The sequence below is a fragment of the Chiloscyllium punctatum genome, chromosome 11, assembly GCF_047496795.1.
Source record: "Chiloscyllium punctatum isolate Juve2018m chromosome 11, sChiPun1.3, whole genome shotgun sequence".
NCBI classification, from domain to species: domain Eukaryota; kingdom Metazoa; phylum Chordata; class Chondrichthyes; order Orectolobiformes; family Hemiscylliidae; genus Chiloscyllium; species Chiloscyllium punctatum.
In genome coordinates, this window is record NC_092749.1 from 100,591,159 (window position 1) to 100,613,969 (window position 22,811).

The following is a 22,811-nucleotide window of genomic DNA, read 5'->3' on the forward strand; positions in this document are numbered from 1 at the left end:
ATGAATATTTCTTTCCCTAATATTCCCAAAACAAATTATTATTTATTGTCCACTGAACTGGCAAATCACTCCTCTCTAGTCGCTGGGGAAATACCAGAGGACTGGAGGACAGCGAATGTGGTTCCACTTTTCAAACAAGGTGGTAGAGATGAATCAGGAAATTACAGACGGGGGAGTCTCACGTCAGTGCTGGGCAAACTATGGGAGAAAATTCTGAATGAGAAAATTAATGGTTTTGGAATTCAGGGAAACATGGAGAGATGGATCAGAAATTGGATTAGTAATAGGACACAAAGGTCGTTATAGAAGGCTGTTCTAGCAGTGTACAAGATCAGTACTGTGACCTTAATTGTTTGTTATATACATAAATGATATAGATGAAAATGTGGGGGTCACGTTTGAAGATTACACCAAGATTGGTAGGGTGGTTCATAGTGAAGATGATGGTTGTACGTTACAGGAAGATATAAATGGGTTGGTCAGATGTGCAGAGCAGTGGCAGATGGTATTTAACTCGAGCAAGTGTGAGGTGATACACTTTGGAAGAAACAAGAAGGCAGAGCACTTAATGAATGGCAGGACGCTGGGTAGTTCAGAGGAACAGAGGGATCTTGGGGTAATTATTCACAGATCCCTGAAATCGGCAGACCAGGTGAATAGGATAAGAAGGAATATGTGACACTTGCTTTCGTTAGTCTGGGCATAGAATCTAATAGCAAGGAGGTCATGTTGGAGGTGTACAGATCATTGGTAGGCCACAGTGGGAGTACTGTGTGCAGTTCTGGTTACTTCACTACAGGAAGGATGTGATAGCACTAGAGAATATACAGAGGAGACTCATCAGATGTCACCTGGGATGGTGCAATTGAGCTACAAGGACAGGCTAGACAGATTGGACTGTTTTCTTTAAAAGAAAGGCAGCTTTGGAATGGGGCATGATTGAGATGTATAAGATTATGAAGGGAATGAATAGGATAATTATGAAGCAGCTGCTTCCCTTACTTGAGGGGTCAATCATGAGGTGGTATAGTCTTAGTGTAAGGGGCAGAAGAGTAAGAGGGGATATGCAAAACAACTCAGACGGTGGTGGGAATCTGGAAAAGTAATTGAGGCTGGAAACCTTTAAGAAAATTGAATGACCACCTGAAATATCATTACATCCAAGGATATGGGACAAGGGCAGGAAATTGGGAATGAGCAAGAAATTGGTGGGACTCAAGTATCTTTGGAGGAATAGCCATCAGGTTCAGGAGCGGGACAGGTGTAACTGGTAATGATCTCCTACAACCTCTCCATCAGGCAGAAGATAGAGAAGCCTGAACACAACAACTTCATCCCGGCTGATATTAGACTGATGGACTCTCTTGCATCAAATAATGGCGATCTTAGTGACATTGATCGCACCTAGCGCACATCCAGTGTAATGTAACCTATATGCCTCTAAGTGTTTTTACAACCTCTGATCTGTACATCCTTGCTTCCAATGGTCTGCCAGCACTGCTCGTAAACAAAGATTTTTGCAAGGTTTGTAGCTCAGGTTGAGGTTTAGGGTGTAGGTTTGCTCGCTAAGTTTGTGTAAGTTTGTTTTTGTTTGAGAGTGTTGGTGGGTTTGTGTGCTACAAACTTAAAAGACCCAGTACAACCCATGGAAAAAACCAACGTCATCTACAAAATTCCATGCAAGGACTGCCACAAACACAATGTAGGACAAACAGGAACAAAGTTAGCCACCAGGATATACGAACACCAGCTAGCCACAAAAAGACACGACCCTCTTTCCCTCGTAGCCCTACACACGGATGAAAAAAACCATTTTGACTGGGACAACACATCTATCTTGGGACAGGCTAAGCAAAGACGTGCCAGAGAATTCCTAGAGGCCTGACACTCCAACCACAACGCCATAAACAAACACACACATCTAGATGCCATCTATCAACCCCTCAGAGAACGAACAGGAAATGACATCACCACAAACCCCAGGAACCCCATCCAGGAGAAAGATATAAATAGAAAGCAGGAGACAACAGCTTCACTTCACTTGGAGGTCGCCACTGATGATGTTACCTAGCCAGGCAATGAAACGTCTGGATATCAAACCTACAGCTCAGCAAGCAAACCTACACCCTAAACCCCATAAACAAAGATTTTCACCGTACTTCAGTACATGCGACAACAAATCAATCAACTTGAGATGAACTTTTGTCAGTAGACAAGGAGAAAGGAGGGATGTTGCAGAGGCAGTTGATCAGATAGTCTCAGTCTTGGCTACAAAGTTGTCCATGAGCTCCTTGCATTTGTGCAGGTGAGGGTGGAGGAGCCAGGAGTGAGAAGTTTAAGGAGATGTTTTCAGTAGAGAAGAGATGACATTCCATGATGCCACTGAAATTGTGAGCAAATGCAAGCAGAACCCAATGATATTTTACATGGTGCAGTGAATGAATGACTAAAGCATTTGTCCAACGTATCAGTTCAAGTTTGCATTTTTTGGACTTGGGGAAGTAAACTATAATAGATGATATAAGCATGCTTCCTGCAAAAAGACAGAATTTGTTTTTGCAGCATGATGTTGAAAGGAGATAGCAGTGATCAGGAAGTAGGGTAACCTCATCTCGGTACATAAAATATTAAGTAACATTGAAAAAAAAGCTCAGAATGTAATTTAAAATAAAACAAGTAGCACTGCAGGATACAAATGAACCTTTTCTTTCCTTTGACCTTGTTTATATTCTATTACATATTTTTAATAAAACAACATCATCCTGCACTAAAATATGCAGCACAATACAAAGAACCTGTTTAAATTTCATGAGATCGCCACTGTTTAAAATCAGTCATGTTATGTAATATTATCTTGAAAACTGACATCAAGTAATGAAAAGCAACACTAAAATTTGCTTGCAGCAGACCAACACATTTAATAAACACTAAAAAAAATCACAAAAATTAGTAACTAATTCAATATTTTGGAATTCACTTTGCATTTCCCTTCTGTAAATACAGTGGAACTTTAATGTAATTGCATTAGCAATAATAAAATAAGCATTCAAAGAAAACAGCAATTAGTTTAAACTTGATTTTTAATGATGTCTCTCTTCATAACAATTCACAAAGGCATCCTGAACTTTCATCTTAAAATATTTTTGATAATATTAATACAGATAAGCATCCTCAAGCTTTCTCCTTTCATAAACCATATTTTACAGAATGCACAACAGAAAGACAGCCTCTAAAATAACTTATTCATGTGATATCAAAGACCAAGACTGGCTAATTTTATTCATATTTGATGGCAAAGACTTGAATGATTAAATCTTTGTAAACGTTTCAAACAAACATCTAAGTGTTTTGTGTGTGAGTCTCCAGATCATTTCTCCTTCCAGTTATTTGATTTTTTTTTTTCTTCATTCACTTTGTGCTGATTTAGTGAGGCAGAACAAGACAAGAGATGCTACCACTGTACACAACACAAATTGTAATGCTTGGCTCAACTGCGATTCTCACTTTCCAAAACTTCTACCGAGGCAGCAGGAAATACATTGAGAAATCTCCCACAGCAGGCATCTTCAGACTTAAATAGCTGGATTCTAAACTAATATTTTCTAGACCATCTTTTACATTTACAATTGAGATTTTGAGTATTAAGAGACTAATACATACCTTTAATATTCTCCATGAATTGCAATTCAAAAGGAATTTCTTAAAATTCTAAAAAGCTAATCATTATATCTCAAGCTGCACTAGCTTGCTTTAAGTGGTGTTTAAGATTAGTTCAGCAGGGTGACTTCAGCCAATTAGCTTGATTTTGCCTTACGGTTGGAAGTACAGCAGCATTTCTACATTTTGAAATAATAATTTGCAATAATTTTATTAGTTTTAATATATTTACTATTATCTACCTGTCTTTATTCAGGATAGGTTTAGGTCAAGAAAAACGTCACATGCATCTCTAAATTTCAGACTTAATAGTAAACATATTCAGTCCTTAGCAACAATACTTAAAATGTATGTTAATGCACAAGTAGTCTTTTCTGGTTGGTGGGAGAACAAAAATAATATTGATTTCTCTTTTTAATAAGCCAATTAACAATAGCAAAGTCTCAGAAAAGTGTACAAATGTGATCATATTTGAGAGTGAAAAGACTGAAAGGAACATTGTCCATGATAAAAGGAGTTTTCTGATCAGTGGTATTTAGTAGTTTATTGGTTAACAATTGTTCCTTGAATGATATAAGTCACGAGATTCCAGAACTGTGGTGATGTCCTTCTGAGGAAGCTTCTGACAGATGACTATACAAATGCATTGACAAGGTAGTCTGTTTACCCATCATTTTGTGAGATCTGATGATCCAATTATACTTCATTATACTAATGCTAGATATTTTAGATACATTTCCAATGGCGTTTGCCATGTTGGAACATGATCACCTGGAAGAGGTGGTTCATGCTTTTGGTACTGCATTTTTAGGTTTTGTTATCCTTTGAGAAAACACAATGAGTTGAACAACAATTAAATTAGCATGATGAGCAGTAAGAGCAGTGTAATAATGAAATGGTGCTACAACAAAATGGTGCATCAAAAAGATTTTTAAAAAGTTCTTCTATTTGAGGCAGTCAAACTAAAGTATAACAAGAATGTACTAAGAAGCCTCACTAAGATCTTCTAGATGTGTAGTTAATAATTAATCCCATCACTGATAGACTCCAAAGAAAGAATGAAACCAATTACAACATTCACATTTTTAAACATCGAATTTTAAAACCAATTATTTATCAGTTTTACAAAATTCACTGGTAGTTCAAGGCTGCTAACTGGAATTTTGCAATAGCATTACTTGCTTCGGTAGTGTGTGAGCAACAATGAGACCTTCTTAAGGAGGGAGACAGAGAAGAAATAATGCAAAAGCAGTCAGATGGGAATCCACGATGAATAAACAAAATTTGGTTCAGACATAAGTTGGATGTGGGCCAGAAATGTATTGGGGTGAAGAGACAACTTTTCAAAATATGCAAATATTTCTATCAACTACATTGCTTGACATTGATAGATGGTACGGCTTAACCTGGAGAATCTAAATGTTACCTAACGCTCCAGCTCTTCTGTTTAATAATTAGATAATAAAATACAATATTATGTAATGCAGCACTACTTATCGTTTGCCAATAGGTCACCAAAAAAATGCAAAACTGCAAATTGTCAGATGTTCTTATTCAAATTGAAAAACAAATTCAAGAGGTATTTGAAGATTAAACCTACTAAAATTGATTATTATTTTAAATTTAGTTGGAACGTATTTTAGATAAACACAAAATAGTATGACTTTTCAACACTTCCTTGGATATGTTTCTTTGATGAAGTCAGTTACCCAGACTTTATGATACAGAGAAATATCCATTTTAGTTGTTCATCGTTAATTAATCATGCTTCAGAGGCAATTCTTCACCCATCTCTTCCTCAAGCCCCAAAGTTAAACCTCAGAGCTTATATGATGGAAATTCAAAAATAAAATGCCACAAGACCAGTGTCTCTACAAAATTAGAGTCACTTGTTTAACAAGAGGAACTCTGAGATACTTAATCTGGTTCCACAAAATATTATTTTAAATTCATATAGAAAATATTTCAAGTTAAATATTCAAATTGCTTTACAACCTTTTCCTGGTAAAAAGGCTACATAGTTAAGTAATCAGCATTACATTTCACTGCAGAATGTCTGCACTCAGCATTTACAGGAGTGACTAAGGACATATTTCAGCAATTTAAGAGTTCTTTGGCAACTGATGTATGTTTAAAAAATGTCCAGTGTGACGAGAAAACTTTAGACAATATATACATTAATAAGGGTTTGAAAGTCTCTGACGAACACTTAAGTATTTTGGAGCTATATAACTGTAATAAAGGCACAAGAGTCTTCTACTTTTTATTGCTTTTGAATGTCACCACACTAAACCTCTGAATTAAACTAACTAGAATTCGTATACTGCTGTATTGTATTACAGTCAGCTAAGACTGAAACTTTAACCAAAAGGATTAAATGTTTATATCCAGTTTACAGTGATTGACACGTGGAAGAAAATTCAGAAGAGGGCAGGTTTGCTCACTTAATGGAAGACATAATCTTCAGTGGGATCAATTCTATTAATCCAAAGTGAACTGAAAAGTAGAAAGTTGGAAATTTTTTGCAAACACATTTTGCCTGATGAACTAGTGACATGCATAAACTAAAATCTTCACAATTCCATGAACTGTGGTTAACAATATCATGATGTAAACTGATCAACATATCTGGGCATAAATTAAGTAATTGAGGTATAATTCAGATAAGAAGAGTACACACATTCAATTTAGATGGTATTTATCTAGACATCTATTAATCCTTTAGTTACTGAGGATCTCAGTCATCAACAGAAGTAGGAAGTACATGGCATTTTCAAGTTCAGGTTGGACAGTGTAAATTAGGAAATATATAAAGGCTGTGTGAGTGCACTTCTTTAATTCTGCTTTATAATATTGATTACTAGAAAGTCACACACCTCTAAAGAAAACATTCTTTAAAAGCTGTTCTTAATAAGAAAGATTCTTTAAAAAGATAGATAAATCAAAGTTAAGCTGACAACTATTTAGAAACGATTTTTTATAGGAAGGTACAATTTTTAGCTGTAACATGGTAAGGAAGGATGCCATTTCAAACAAAAATTATGTTAACACTACAAGACTGCATTTATGTTCCATATGCTCAGTGCAAATCACCTGAGGCTGTATCTTTCAAGAAGCACAATAATTGACTAAAACCAGCAGCAAGATGGAAGAGGTGAATCATAACTTACAAAGGCTACTTTTTATATTTTGCTTATCAAATATTACTCCATATTTACATATATAATAAAAATAAAGCGTTATACATTTGACAACCAAAGAGCACATTCACGTGACTGATACACAAAGAACAAGTGCAACAGAAACAGTACTGTCATATAATTCAAAGATAAACACATAAGTAACATCACTTCAGAACATTAAAGTTCTCCCTGTAAAAAAAATCCCATTAGTAGACTTCAATAGAACTTGGAAGATCAAATTCTTACATTTCTTCTGTTTAGAGTACTCAACAAGACATAATTTAAGCAATAAATAGTCCAGATAGCCCATATGTCAATGCTGATTGAAGCATACAGGAAGACAGAAAGGTTTCCAGGAGGATGATAAAAAATGAAATGAGCTACAAAAAAAACAGATAAAATGGTAATGAAATTACTGCTCCATTTGTCACAATCTTCAAGTCACAAAAAGTGACAATTAATCTTCAGTTGAAAAGTCCAAATGAATTATCTGCGTGTGCAGTCGTTTTGCCTCTAGGTTTTCTCATGGCAAAATGTATCAAAATGATGAAAATTAACAGCAACTAGTTCATTCAGTACTTTGAAGCTGTGGCTAAAAGTGCAGTTGGGTGGCAAAAATATAAAACAACCTTATGGCTGTTGATTTAGAATTTTTGGAATAGGCCAAGACTGAATGATGGATTCCATATTGCAGCACCTTTAGAAGTATTATTCCATCATGGCCATATTCCTTTCTGAACTGACAGCTAAATAACTGGGGATGCATGTAACATAAACAAGATAAATAAAAATCTACAGTGTAAGAATCGAACATCAAGAATTTTAACTCTCATGTTTCGCCATTTTAATAATGAATACAGTTTATAATTAGATATGGCTTGCGCAGGAGACAACTCAGTTAACAGTTCCAGGTTGAAAACTTGTCAGAGCTGCCAATAAATATTTTCTGCATGGTAATGCACCATTTAGGCATGAAATAAGTTATGCATCATATGTTTTCATCTCCAAATTAGCTCAACTGCTTGTTTTGTATTATCCTCCTGTTGTATTTGTGCTTGTAACTTGTAAGAGCAAAATAAGTTAAGATCAACGTAAATATTAAAAAGGGCAAGTATGCCTTATGTGGAAATCTGAACGTTATTCTTTCTTTGATTGTAGTCATAAATTTGTCTTACAAGGAACAGGAAATAAAAGATAACTTAAAAAGCATTTTCTCTTTGCTTTCCTGGCACATAATTACTCAAACATAATGCAAATAGTCAAATGCAGAGAGACAATTGACATGTGGGTGAATGGCTCAGTGATTGCTTCACTGGTTCCGGTGCTTCACTTAATCTACAAGACCACAGCAGTAACCTTTTATTAACTTACAATTCTAGGTAACTTTTTAAACTTTAACTATCTTACACTTGAGCATCAAAACAGTCACATTATATGGAATGAAGGAGCAGGAGTATGAGAAGAGAGCCTGTTGATGATTGGAAGGCTGGCAAATCAGGTAGACCAAAATAGAGGCCACTGGAAACATCCTTATACAGAAAACATAATGTTCATACAAGTAATCTTTGCTGAGTGTGTTTAGACAATTTCACTTCTAATTTTTCAAATTTTCAAGATTCCTGGTTGATACTCATTACTTTTACTGAGAAAGAAGGGGCCTCATTTTCCCATCATGGCATAATATTAACCGAAAATATTAAGAAGGCTGTGGTTTTAACTCAAGGTTTAAGAGTGTCTGGCTAGCATTATGATAACTTCAATGTCATAATCACAGAGCTGTAAGCTGAGTCCATTTTCAATCTGTCACTGAACATAATACCTGTGCTCAACAGTCCCGAGTGTGGTCATAATTCAAAGGCCTCTCTAAACAGCTAGCAATGACTTCATGGTGCAAGTGATATCATATGCTATAGTTACCGTTGTTATGGTATGGGCATGACATCATGCACCCATTTCAAGATATCTGGAAGTATGGTCATGATGCCCTCTCCACAACAATGTCGCCTACCTCCTCCACAATGCTGACATTTATACTGTAAATGGGTCAACCCCAGTGTTGGAACCTTCTAGTGCCATTCAGGTTTACACCATTCTCTCTCTGTACCTTGCTTTTGAAATTTAACTTGATTTCAAAGAAAGAAGGAGGGTTCAAATCCCATTCAAAATAGATGTCATTTTAAGAACAGAATATCAGATGCAAATTGAAGAGGCTAGAAAGCAAGCCTCAGCTCACAACTTGTCTGTGTAAAGTTTTTTTTAGCTTGAAGATTTGCTTAAAGAACTGGCAGATCAACGAAGTTTCCCAGAGACCTTGTTTTTTGTGGCATGTGGCAGTGGTGGGGAATCCTGATTTGCAGGGTCAGTTCCCACAGCAATGGGCATTTCAGTGCTTAGATTCCCATTAAGACAACCTGAAAAATTACACAAAAAGGGTGAATTAATTTGTTGTTTCAAATAAATATAAATTTAAAAAACATTGAGATAGAAGAGCTACTGTTTTGGGTACAATAAATTGTCACTAAGATATGTTGAACTTGAATTGGTTAGGCTAGGCTTCAAATTTCAGATGAAATTCAGTTACAAATGCAAAATCTTTCATGAACTGTCACAATTGACCAGTGTACCAATAACAATTGTGTTTTATCCCTTTACCTGAAAAAAATTATTCTGAGATGTATTTGACAGAGTTGTGTCTTCGATTTAGTTAAGAAGTATAACCTGATGCAGTTTTAGCCAGACATCTTAAAATGGGCTGATGAGCATAAAGAAACAATTTTAATAAGAGCTTCCAGTTTTCCACATAGAGTCAAAGAGGTGTACAGCATGGAAACAGACCCTTCAGTCCAACTCGTCCATGCCGACCAGATATCCCAACCCAATTTAGTCCCACCTGCCAGCGCCCGGCTCATATCTCTCCAAACCCTTCCTATTCATATACCCATCCAAATCCCTCTTAAATGTTGCAATTGTACCAGCCTCCACCACTTCCTCTGGAAGCTCATTCCATACACGTACCACCCTCTGCTTGAAAAGGTTGCCCCTTAGGTCTCTTTTATATCTTTCCCCTCTCACCCTAAACCTATGCCCTCTAGTTCTGGACTCCCCGACCCCAGGGAAAAGACTTTGTCTATTTATCCTATTCATGCCCCTCATAATTTTGGAAACCTTTATAAGGTCACCCTCAGCCTCCGACGCTCCAGGGAAAACAGCCCCAGCCTGTTCAGCCTCATTTAAAATAACTGAAAATGAATAAAAATTGTTAGTTTCATTCGCGCATAATCAATTCTTAGTAAATTAAATCGGTGATGCCACACCATCGGATACTTTTGATCACCTGCAGATTTGTTATTCAGCCTGTCGACATGCCACTCACACCATTTGTACTTATCTGTTGACGCTGGAATTATCATGCCATTATCTCTCCACCTATATATTCTGTGCTTGCGCATGCCCCTCCACTTCACCTGACAAAGGAGCAGTGCTTCTAAACCTTGCGAAAATAAATAAACTTGTTGGAGTATAATCTGGCAATGAGAGACTTCTGGCTTAGTAAATTAAATATTCTTGATATTAAACTTTGAAAACAGGTGAAATACTGTCTATGTGCCTGAAAAAATAGGCACAAATTTGAAGACCCTTCCTGAATCGTGACCAGTGAGTGAGGCCAGTTTTGTGGTTGGGCATGATGTGGGTGAAACAAATCCTGACCTGGCAGCAAAGATGACAGAAACATAAACAAATTGCAGCCTTGGAATTAATGCACATATATTTAAAATGTGTTGGCTTAGCTGTTTCTGTCTGGATTGTTATGGTATTAATAGAAGCAAATCAAGAAACGTGATTCCAGGGCTCTTGCAGAACAACCTACAAGAGCTATAACAGCTACCTTTATGAAATATACATACACACATAGACATACACACTCACATATACTTATCCGTGAAATATATAATTTATATATATATAGTGTATATATCATTTGTTTATTTCAAACATATTTTATGTTTTTTGTGTTGTGATAGTGTGACATTTTAATCAGTTTTCAGAGAGTTGTTTGTGGCAATTAGTGTTTACAAACAGTGATCTGAAAGGATTTTGTAATTTTCGGATTGTTAAAGTTATATAAATTAAATCAAATCCAATTAGGCGTTTTCCTTGGTTATTAGAGGTGGATTTAGAGGAAGTGAAGGGTAGAGAAAATGAGAAAAAGCACGTGTTGAATCGGAATACCCATGTGTCCCCAGCTCCTCCTGCTTTTCCCAGCAGTGACTTGTAAGAGTGGTCAGTACCCATCAGAGAGCTATGTGAGTCACTATTGACTCAAATAACCACCATTTTGCTCAGTAAAATAATTTTCCCAGTGGTGCATGGATATCCCTTCCTATCCACTCCTCAGTCTGTCCAAATGTCACTCACAATTGGCTAGTGAACAGCGGAAGATTGGAGAGGCACAAAAATAAAATGCCATCCAAATTTCAAATCTGCAAACCTAAAGACATTGAAATAGCAGTGCTTGGGTGAGATGGCTGCTAGTTACTTGTTCTTCTCTCACTTAGAATCATTCACTTCAACAGCACAGTCAGTGCAGCCATAGTGAACAATGCCAGCTGCCTGAGAAATTGCATCCGCTCCATCCTCCTTACCTTCTTAACCCTATTGCCATCCCTAATTGGATGGAGATCCTAGAGTTTCATCCATCTTAATAGGATGAAACACGGAAGACTGGATCAGAAATCTTGCTGCCCAGTCATCAGATTTTCAACCCAAAAATGAAATTGACATCCAGAAAAAGATACTAAAGGGAAAAATTTAGTTTTAGGATTCCAAGAACTATTTGAAGAGACTTAATCTTCATTTTGCTAAGATGCTCTAGTAAAGGTGTGCAACGAGTTTCAGAATCAAGTATAACATTTTTGAAAAATTCCAAATGCTATGAAGTTTATTTAATTTAAACATGATTTGTTAATTGTGCATTGTTTCCATTTATTTACATTAGGAAGGTGGATTCCAGATGGCCAATGGACTATTTTAAGTCCATTACCTACCTGGAATCTAGAGATTCCCTCCTGTTTTTGAATTCAGTTTGGGGACATTGCAATTGAAAGCACCTAAACAAAAAATATATAGTTTATATCAGGGAGCAGACATCCAAACAGAGGTGAATATTAAGAAGTTATAAATTAAACACATATCCTAATGAATCCAAACTCGAGAAAAATGTTATAGAACTCAGTGATATAGCACATGCTGACAAAATGATGATCTTCTCAGATTGTATGATAGGATAGAGAAGTAATAGTAGCTACAAGAAAACAGTGAATTAAAATGAATCAGCATACTGATAACTGTTAAGACTCAAATGTTTTGCTGGTTTCCTTTCTAAAGACATTTGTTCTGCAGCAGATCTGCTTTATGCAGTTGTGTCTTTTCAACTGGTTCCTTAATTTATTTTGATAATGCGTTTATCAATTTAATCTCTTTCAACTAAAATTTTCCACAATAAGTTGGAACTCAGAAGTGTTGAAAGCAAAGTGAAATGTGAAATTCAGTTAGCATTGTACTATAATCTCAGAACTGGATGAAAACACATTAAGATAGTCCAATTTTAATATTTAACATTTTAAAATACCTGTCAGGTACTTTCACTTAAGTTCAAACGTTTCTCTCTGTAAATAATCCATCAGTAGTCAGTACACAACCTCCAAATTATTAATTTGTAAAGACGAATCTTCATAAAACAAGTTAATATTAGGGTCATCTCTATCTATTCCTCATGTCACCTTTGTTTTTGAAAATATCGATGCTATATTTAGTTGTTCTATGTTAGTACTCAGTTTGATTGAATTAAAATCAATTTTCAAGAGCATCAGGGCAATGGGAAAAACAATTTTACTAGCAGAGTACTGGGGTATCCCAACTGCCTTCATGCAGTAGCTACATACATACAATTTGCAAAGGATCTTACTGGATAGCAATCTGGTAGGAGAATACTGGAGTATTTCCCCCAATCCCCCACCACTTTGTAAAAAGCAAATAGCACTTAATCAGTCAACTAAGCGTAAAAAGATCCAACTCAGCACAAACTAGGAATAAAGCTTGACATCTTCCCGGTCTGCAGGATATTCACAGCTGTCTTATTACACAGTACATATTACTAAACAGTAATATGTCTTTCTCTTTAGCTGCCTGAGGAAAGGTAGAAAGATCAATTTTCTATAAAGTTGGTAACTATCGAGTGATGTACATTCATAGAATCCCTACAGTGTGGAAGCAGGCCATTTCGCCCATCGAGTCCAAACTGACCCTATGAAGAGCATCCCACCCAGACCCATTTCCCCTACACTATCCCTATAACCCTGCATTTTCCATGGTTAATGCACATAACCTGCACTCTCTGGACACTATGTGAAATTAAGCATGACCAAATCTGCACATCTTTGGACTGCGTGAGGAAACTGAAGCACCTGGGGCAAACCCTTGCAGACATGGGGAGAATATGCAAACTCCACAGTCAGAGACTGGAACTGCACCCGGGTCATTGCCCCTGAGAGATAGCAGTGCTAACCAATGAGCCACTGTGCCTGGAAATATTGATTACTTATTTAACTAAGTGTAACAGTACAAGTTAAATGTGAATAATATCTGTTGCTGAGAGCAGCTGTCACATAAATGTAGTGTGTTGTGCTGTGCACCGGTAGCAAGAGATGGACATTTGTTCATGTTGGTAAAGTACAGTAGTTTTTGTACAAAACAAATTCACAAATTTATGCAAAACCATCAGCATTTTCCTATCATCAGATTCTATCCCTTTGCTCAGTTGCAGATATCTGTCTATTGTTACCATATATATTAGTTCAATTTTTACTGTATACAAGAAAACACAATTTTCATAATTCATAATTTTAGATGGTTTACCTTGAATGAATAAGCAATTTTATTGTTGTTTGCATTTTACAGTGAGGAAAACAGATACACTTTTTCACTATCATGATCTGGCACCATTTTGAATAGTTTTAAGAATAAGAAAAAATAGTAAGATTCAACTTGGAGAGTCCATCGATCCTGTGCCAGTTCATCATCAATGACATTTGCACTGCCATCTCTCCTCCACCACTTTGCCGACTACAACAGACCCAACCAACTTTGAAGTCTCCACTCTTCAGGTGCCATCCTTTGCTACTGGGCCGTTTTTGTCTGCCACCGCCTCACTGCCACCTCTGCCGGACCCACCAATGTCCGAATTGCATCTCTCACTGATGGGTCCAACTCAATGTTGCTGCAAAGCCCTTCCAGCACTGCTTCACTGCTGCCAGCGCTGGGCTCACCTTGCAGACACTGCCTCCATCGATGTTGTGGCTGCTGATTCAGATGCCAGGTTCCATGCTCACTCCAGAAAAATAAGTAGGGGCTCACTTGCTGCAGTCACGAGTTCCATGCTGGGCCCACTTGAGTTTGTGTTGGAGTTCCTTGCTGCTGCTGTCCAAGCTCAAGACATGAGGTAAGTAAAAAGAAAAGTAATCGGGGTGGATGTGCTCTACTTCACTGCTACACCGATTGTTTTCACATAAAGATTTCCTTAGATTTTGTCCTTTTATTTGTTTTTGAAGTTATGCGTGTACTATTGCTAGTCATTTTTTCACACCTGCTTTCTCATTTCCTTCCCCTCTTACAGGGGTCCTTTCTTCTTTAACCAAAGGATGGGGTGGCAGCCTCTTTTATGATGTGAAATCTTTAGAGGTGTGGCATCAGAGCTAAACTAGCTTGAATAATTGCTGAGGTATGATTTCATACCTAAGTCAACAGAGCAAACTGTTGTATTGATGTTTTGGTAGTTTTAAAATAAGCAGTACAAGCTTTCCAGCATCATTGGAGGAAATTGTAATTTTTGAACTATTCTCAGCAGGGGGATTTGGTCACATGTAGGAAACCCTAAAGACAGGGTACCACCCTCCCCTAAAACTTGCCCAGTCCCAGAGGGGTCACATTCTGAGGAATGTTCATTGGTCGCAGGCAGGTCTTCTGCCCTGATCTGGTAGGACAGGAAGTCCCACCTCGGATTGACTGGCAGCTCCCTGGTCTCAGCAATGTCACTGTAAGTTGATAAAGTTCTTCCCCAAGTTTCAGCAATACACTTGTCATTTGCTTTGTCATCTGATTTCTGCATTTCTCAACATTCCAAAGAAGCAAGCATAATGATGGCCTATACAATTAAGCCGAGTTGAACTATTTGCAGATACACTGCAAAGATGACATTTGGAAGACTGGTTAGGTTTTTGAACACAGAAATGAATCCGACAAAGTGGCCTTTCACAAACATTTCCCTTGACCTGATGTGGGGGTCTGTAAATATTAAGAGATGTTCTTCCCTGTTGTTGGGAAGACCTTGCTTGCCTCCGAGAAAGTTTGGCTGGAGATTGCAGACCAGATTAATAACAGGAAGGTAGTTCCACACTTCAGGAAATGATGCCAGAAGACTTTAATGACCTAACCAGGTCAGCCATGGCAAGAGTTATGGCACAATCAAGTATATATAAGCACAATTCCCGCTTTATTTTTCAATCCCAGGTTTAGTCCAGCACAGCACTCCTCAAACTAACTTACCTTGCAGCTGCATCCATTTCTGTCTCTCTGTGCACTTTCTCACATTTGCATCTTGGATCCAACCATAGATACACACACACAACTTTATGCAATGACATGATTTGGAGGTCATACTTATCCTCCATAGTAAGCCTCATCAAATGTCCATCCAATTTTCCACAATAGGTGTCTTCTTTTTCTCGTTAAAGGAAGAGAACACACACCCAGGAGAAGCAACAAAGTTCTCATAATGACTGCTGCAGAGGACTGGCGCTGGAGAAAACCATAATTAGACTTTAAATAAAAACAGGCATTATTGCAATAATCTTTGCAATACCTAAAAACAAAAGTCTAGCAACTAACCTTTCCTTTTGACCTTGTATATGAAAACAAAACTGAACATTAACCAGCTACAAGGCATACAACACTTACTCACATTACGTTGATGTCCACAGCCAATAAAAGTTTTTAATGTGCACAATGTTGACTGAACATCTTGACCATTCTAATTCATGCCTTTCATCAGGAGATGATACAGGATGACAAAGATTCCTCCAATGAGGTCACTCACTCTAGGGATGCGCTATCAAACTGAAAAAAAAAATCACCATCCTGGCAAACATGGTATCAGTCGCTTGTGTAGTGCAATTACTGACACATTTTGAGGTATGGCAGGTACTGTCTGCAGATCACTGGCCAGGGCTAATGGCAAAGGAGTTGAGATCAACAGTGACTTTGACAGACATTGGGTAATTGGTGTCCACTTGATCTATTTGGCAGGAAAACCTTTTTCCAAGCAACTGCAACAGCTTACCCTAAGCTTCTGGAGACTCTGGTTTTATTCAGTATTTTGAATGCATTATCTATATTTTAAATTGGGGTAAAAAGTTTTTTTGGGTTACTGCCAAGATTAAAAGAAAATTATGTTGAAGTCCACTGTCTTTTGCAGCTTAGTAAGTGGATTCTGTAGAACTCAGCAGAGTTATGATTAACTTCTGAGAAGGATATGGTGGGCAGGCAGTGTACATAAAATAAATCCATAGGGAAGGAATACCTCTTTCAGAAATCTTTGCTTCCTGAACATTTGCAGAGTTATCACATAACCAGTCTTTAGAAAGTCAATTGAAAGAACTTCAGAAATCTGTTTCATATAATCTACAGAAATGGAGAGGGGAAAAATATCAAGCACTTACACAAATGATCGAGACATTTCTTCATTCGTTTATTTACACTAAGAGCTTGTAATTTCTTATTGATATCACATTCTATTCTTAGGTCTTTGGACACAATTTCACAGCACAATACAACATTGATAATTTTAAAATTGCTCTGACTATTCCTCTGCACTGTCCAGGTAAATTACTTTCTAACTAATCAATCTGATTGATTTACTTCTCTTAACAGATTGGTATTGGTAGGGTGACCATCAAATAGTCCTTGTGGAGATGAAATCCTTCCTTCATATTAAGGTACCCACTAACGTGTTGTCTGCAAAACACAGTATCAAATGAGCTCGGTTTTGATCAGATCTAGTAACTCAAAACTGGTCCATCTATTACTACCTGTAACTTCATGGTGTGGCATACTCCTCACGCTAACAAGTCAGTGATCAAGCGTGGTTCAAGGGGCACATTCCAGGAACAGCACTAAGTATACCTAAATATGAGGTGGCAACCTGATGAAGCTGCATCACAGGATTATTTGCCTGCCAACTGGTGAAAGCAGCATGCGAAGGGCAAAATTAGGTGATTCCCACAACCAACAGATCAGATCTAAGCTCTGCAGTACTGCCACATTTAATCCTGAGTGGTAGTGGAAAATTAACTCACTGAAGGAGAAGGTTCCACAAACATCCCCTTCCTCAGTGATGGGGTTGCCCAGCATAAAAGGTAAGGCCATAGCATTTGCAAGCATGTTCAAACAAAGTGCCAAGTGGATGAATTATCTTGGCCTTCTCCTGAAGTCCTCAGCATCACAGTTACTAGCCTTCATAAAAACAAACGATTGCAGGCACAGGACACGGAAAAGTCTATGGAGCCCTGACAACATTCTGGTAATGGTAATGGTAATGAAGACACGTGTTTATAGAATGAGCTGTGCGCCTCGGCAAGCTGTTCCAGTAATTACAACAGAAGCATCTACTTTGCAATGTAGAAAATTCCACAAGGTTTTTCCCAACTCCAAAAAGAAAGACAGATCCAACCCAGCTAATTATCATCCAATCAGTCTACCTCAATCATTAGCAAAGTGATAGAACGTGTTGTCGATAGTGCTATTAAGCAGCACATACTCAACAATAACCAGGTCACTGATGTTTAGTTGGATTCCAACATGGTCACAGTTCCTGACCTCAACCTTGTTTCAAACATGGGCAGAAGACCTGAACTGAAAGGGAGAATCTGAGTGACTGTCTACTATATCAAGGCAGTTTTTTGACTGAGTGTGACATCAAGGACACTGGCAAAACTGGAGTTAATTAGATTTGGAGAAATCTCTTGGCTGGCTGGAATTGTTACTAGCACAAAGCAATATGGTTGTAATTGTTGAAGGTTAATGGTCTCAGAACAAATTTGGAAGAAGGAAAACCCAATTAACCACTGAATTATTCACTTGTTTTAGAATTAACTCCATAGTCTGACATCCAATTTTTCTGTTTCTCCATTTATGGTTTCTTGGGCACCTCAAATTTAATTGTGCCATTGCCAGTCACCATGCCTCAAGTTGCAAGGGCCTTTAAAGTCTTGAACACCCTTCCCCAACCCATCTTCCCTCTCTTCCTCTTTAAGAAATTGCTTAAAACCATCCTCTGATTGAGCTTTTCTTTATTTGTAATAATATCTTTATTGTGGCTTTGTTCCGAATTTCATTTGATTGTACTCCTCTGAAATATCTTGGGATATTGCATTTGCCAGAACATACCATGCAAGACAAATCAAACTGTTGTTAGATAACTAAGTATTGGCTGACATAGGAAAAAAAAAGAAGAGCCTTTAATTCAATGTTTCTCTTTTTACGGTTACTATGGTTTCAGAGTTACTGTTTGAGAAGCTGCCATGGAATTGTTGGATTATGATAACTCCAAACACAAAATAGTTTCTCAGTCAGTCATAGAGTCATACAGCATGGAAACAGACCCTTTGGTCCAATGAGTTCATGCCAACCATAACCTCAAACTAAACTAGTCCCACCTGTGTGCACCTGGCCCATCATTACCAATTATATAAAGATAGTGTTGAGTGCAGTATAAAACTATATAGATCAGTCTCAAGCTTGGATATAATGTTCTCTGAGCTGAAAGAGTATCTTAACAATCCTTGGATAGGTTTTTCCTTAAAGGTGAATTACTATGTTTTGCTCCTAGAATGCCAGGTGTGGTAAGTCCCTCAGATTAGGATGGGAATTCTTTAGAAAACTGTCTAGCTGGACTTGACAGTACCTTTAAAAGACACTCCAGTATGTGACAGGGTGACTGTCACCACTTCAACTTGGGAAGAAAGCTTGAAAGCTGAAAAAGACATGGTAGAGGATAACTCTCAATGGGAATGGTGATTAAATAAATGTGGACATAAATTTGCTTTGTGCCAAGAACTGATACATAGGAGGTAAACAGAAAAATATAATTTCCATATCCACCTTCAGGCTTGGACACTACAGGGATTGCCTATTATTCATGCATATCTATAATTGTGCCTAAATTACTATTTTGCGGTTTGTTCTTAAAAAAAATGAAAGTAATAATTTCTAAACTAAAATTTTGTTTCAACATGATATAGCAGTGTAGCCTTCAATTAGTGATAACTACCAGAGAACTCTCAGCGCAGAAATAATGTGCCAGATGATATTCACCAGGGAAAAATACCACTGGAAAAAATCATCCAGTTAGACTAATGATCTAGCTCCTTTATAAGACCATATACACATGTATAAACCTTTAGCTTTTTGTTACGTAAAACACTTCTTTTTAAAACTCAACTGAATTCCAGTCAGCCTGGAAAGATAGCATCCTTATTCTCCTCTTATTTAAAGCAGACTAAAAAATAAACAAATGTACAATTAATAATTGCATGTTGTAATAAAGAAAAGGCTGTTTCTGCACTTCTCAGGCCTGTCTGTGTGCCTGCAAGTAGCAATAGGAGAATATTGATCAAATTCACTATGCTACTCGCTTACGTTGTGTTTTGAGTAAATGTTGTATTCAATTCTCCTGGTCCTTGAATTTAGATCTGGGTGTGGACTCAAAGAAGTAAATTCTTTGTTTGGGATATGGTATTGAGGTAGATAATCAGCCCGTATTTAGAAAGGGTGAATGACCTATTCCTGCTCCTCTGCATATTTTGGAACCTTCGGTTGAAAATTTGGGAAGGTGTGATGTGTGATCCATGCTCAACAAGACAAGTAAACTGTACAAGTTGCTCGAAACTGCGGCTGTCAATACGGGAGCAGACATTTTAAATCATGTGAATAAAAATTATATATGTAGAAAGTCGAGTTATCTTTGCATAGCTGAGATACAAAATATAAACCAAATGTAGCAAAACAATCTTGAAGCTAATGATGTAGAAATTCTTGACAAACAATGTTAATACCTGCCTTAAGAAGTGGGTTTAAGATGAGTGGCAAGCAGTTATGGATTGTAGTCTTGAGTGAAAAGAGTAAACTGACTCCTGGGATCTGACATTCTCAGAACGGTTCAAACAACAAGTCCCCTTAGAAGTGTAGAGATTAGAGAACGATTCTCATGTTCCAAACCACGCTCATCGAACTTGGTTGGAGAGAATTGGAGGTTTGCCACTGGACCAATTTCAAACTGGTTAGGTCCCAGAACTCAACTAGCATGGACCAAGCCCCCTTTTACAAACCGATAACTCCTCCAAACTGGCACTGCACTTCAACTTCCAGCCAGCCAACCCCAGACTCAGACCTTTGCGACTGGCCAGATGGCAGTCTTAAACTTACTTGGTTCAGATTCAGTCCACTGCTCGACCTACCATAAAAAAAATCTGCATTTATGTTTGCTTTTCATGACTAATGCACATCTCAAAAAGCTTTGGTCTTATTTAAATACTTGAAAAGTATTATTATAATATAGGAAATTTGGCAGCCAATTTGTACACAGTAAACTCTCACATTCAGCAATGAGAGAACATATAATTCCTGAAGTCAGTCAGAAGTTTCTTCTATGCATGTTTACACTGTAGATGCTTTGTACTGCAGACATACAGTTTTTCCAATCCATATTGTTGAATGAAGACACCCTTCTATAGCACAGTGGTGCCAGTAAGAATGCGAACATGTACATATCAGCAGCCAGGAATATCTGTTGTCATCAGACAGTGGCAATCATATGATGTCACCAGACACTAATTATTGGGACTTTTGAAATTTTAATATCGCTTTGGTAGAGCCTCCAAATTGAAACTTTGGAGGTTTTAAGTTAACTTCAACCCAGAAACTTATTTCAGATGCAACTATTTGGGAATGCACCTGTTCTTTATTAATTTACAATTTATTGTACTTACTTAAAAGTCAGAACTTGCTGTTTGCGAGAGGTCCCTTGCCTTAGGACCGTTGTTGTGGACCTGAATCTCGGTCAATCTCTCATGCTGCTTTATCTCAAATTGCTTCACTGTCACTCTCAAAGCTTCTCCGCTTCTAATTATGTGCAGGCTTGAATCATATTTAGCATTTTAATGTTACTTCCACTAAACATGTCTACACAGCCACTGCTTTCCATCTCCCGACCATGTGCTCTGGCTTACCAGATGTATCTTCAACATCATGCGTCATGGCCAGGAATTGATATTCCTGCACGAGAGTTCAGCTCTCTTTCACCTCTAGAGCTGATGTTGATCCCCAAATTCTGCATTGTTTTTGTTCATTTAACGCTTCCCTTGTGGTCGATCTGTGGTAGACCTGAGTTGCCGATGTCCGTGATTGAACCACTGACAAATGCAGGACCAAGAATGAAGTTCTGTTGATGGTTTGAAGAATTTGGCGGCAAACTTGAATGCAAAACCACTCGGGTTTTAAATATCTGGATTGTTCATTGACTTTCCATCTTATTTGTTAGATATTGTGTCATAGGCTCTGAGACAGTTTTAATATCAAAATGCCATGTGACTAACAACAGACTGCATCAATTTGCAACATTTTGTACATGCTATTAATGCTCTGGATTCAGAATGTTCACAATTCTGATGCCAGGAGACAGACCTCAACCAGAATGAAATGCACAAGGTAGAAGAGTTGGTCAAGATGCAAACCAGGAACAAGCCACAATTACATATTGTAGACACTCTATAAGTCAAGCAAATAACATCCAGTTTATTACACTCATGACACTGACAATGAAGTCCCATTTGGAGACCTTTCTTGAATTGTTGCTGTGGAGCGGGTGCACAAAATCAACAAAGGTGCCATTTGGTGACAGGGTGGCAAGGTTAAACTTGCTTCCTCCACATCAGGTTCTGGGACACCACCATTCCACTTAGTTATTTTAGCTTTCTGCTTCTAGGACTGGGAGATTACATCCAATCTATTAAAACACAGCCAGAGTATCACTCACAATATTCCCAAATTAGAGGATCATAAGCTCTTATTTCCCCCAAAAAGCAGTCAGAATTTTAAATGTTTCAATAAGATTACCTCTCACTCTTCTAAATGGGATGGTGCATAGACTCAACTGTTAAACTGTTAAGCTTTCCTCATGAGACAAATCCCTCATCGTAGGAATCAGACTAGTTATTCTTTGTTGAATTGCTTCCAAAGCAAGTATGTCTGGTCTTAAGGAAGGTGACCAAAACTATACATAGTATACCAACTGTGGTCTCAAGACTAAAAAAGGTAAATGCATCACTCAAAGATCAGTCTGGGAGAAATGGATTTGAATTCATGGGACACTGCTGCCAGTACTGGCGAAGGAGGAATCGTTTGATGGGTTGGACTCCACCTGAATCATGCCGGGACCAGAGTCCTGTCAAATTGACTATTTAGGGCTGTGGTCAGGGCTTTAAATTAAATAGTGAGGAGTGGGTTCAGTTGGATGGAAACTTATGGAAAAATTTTAAGTGGAAAGGGCAGAGGTTTTTAATGTATTCAGAACAAGTAATAGTACAGAGAGTATAGAAAGGATCAGGAATCTAACTGTAGGCAGGGCAGATAGGAGGACAATCATGAGAAGGGGGCAGTCACCGCAGGTCTGAGGGTGTTGTAGTTATATCCATGCAAGCTACGAAACAAGGTAAATGAGCTTGTAGCACAGATGGAAATCGGCAGGTGCAAAGTGGTGGGTATCAGAGAGATGTGGCTGCAAGGGGATCAGCGCTGGGAATTAAATATAAAAGTATACACATTCCACTGAAACGTCAGGAAAATGGGCAAAAGGGGGCAGGT

The 22,811-nt window shown here is 37.8% G+C and overlaps 1 protein-coding gene across 2 annotated transcripts in view; it reads right to left on the reverse strand.

Annotated features, from left to right (window-relative positions):
• Positions 1 to 3,062: 3,062 nt before the first annotated feature.
• Positions 3,063 to 22,811, reverse strand: part of ralgapa2 (Ral GTPase activating protein catalytic subunit alpha 2) — a 564,918-nt gene continuing 545,169 nt past the window's right edge. For both annotated transcript variants that reach the window (XM_072581416.1, XM_072581412.1), the window contains one exon: positions 3,063 to 9,250. The gene's annotated coding sequence lies outside the window, so the exon portion shown is untranslated. The remainder of the gene's footprint in view (positions 9,251 to 22,811) is intronic.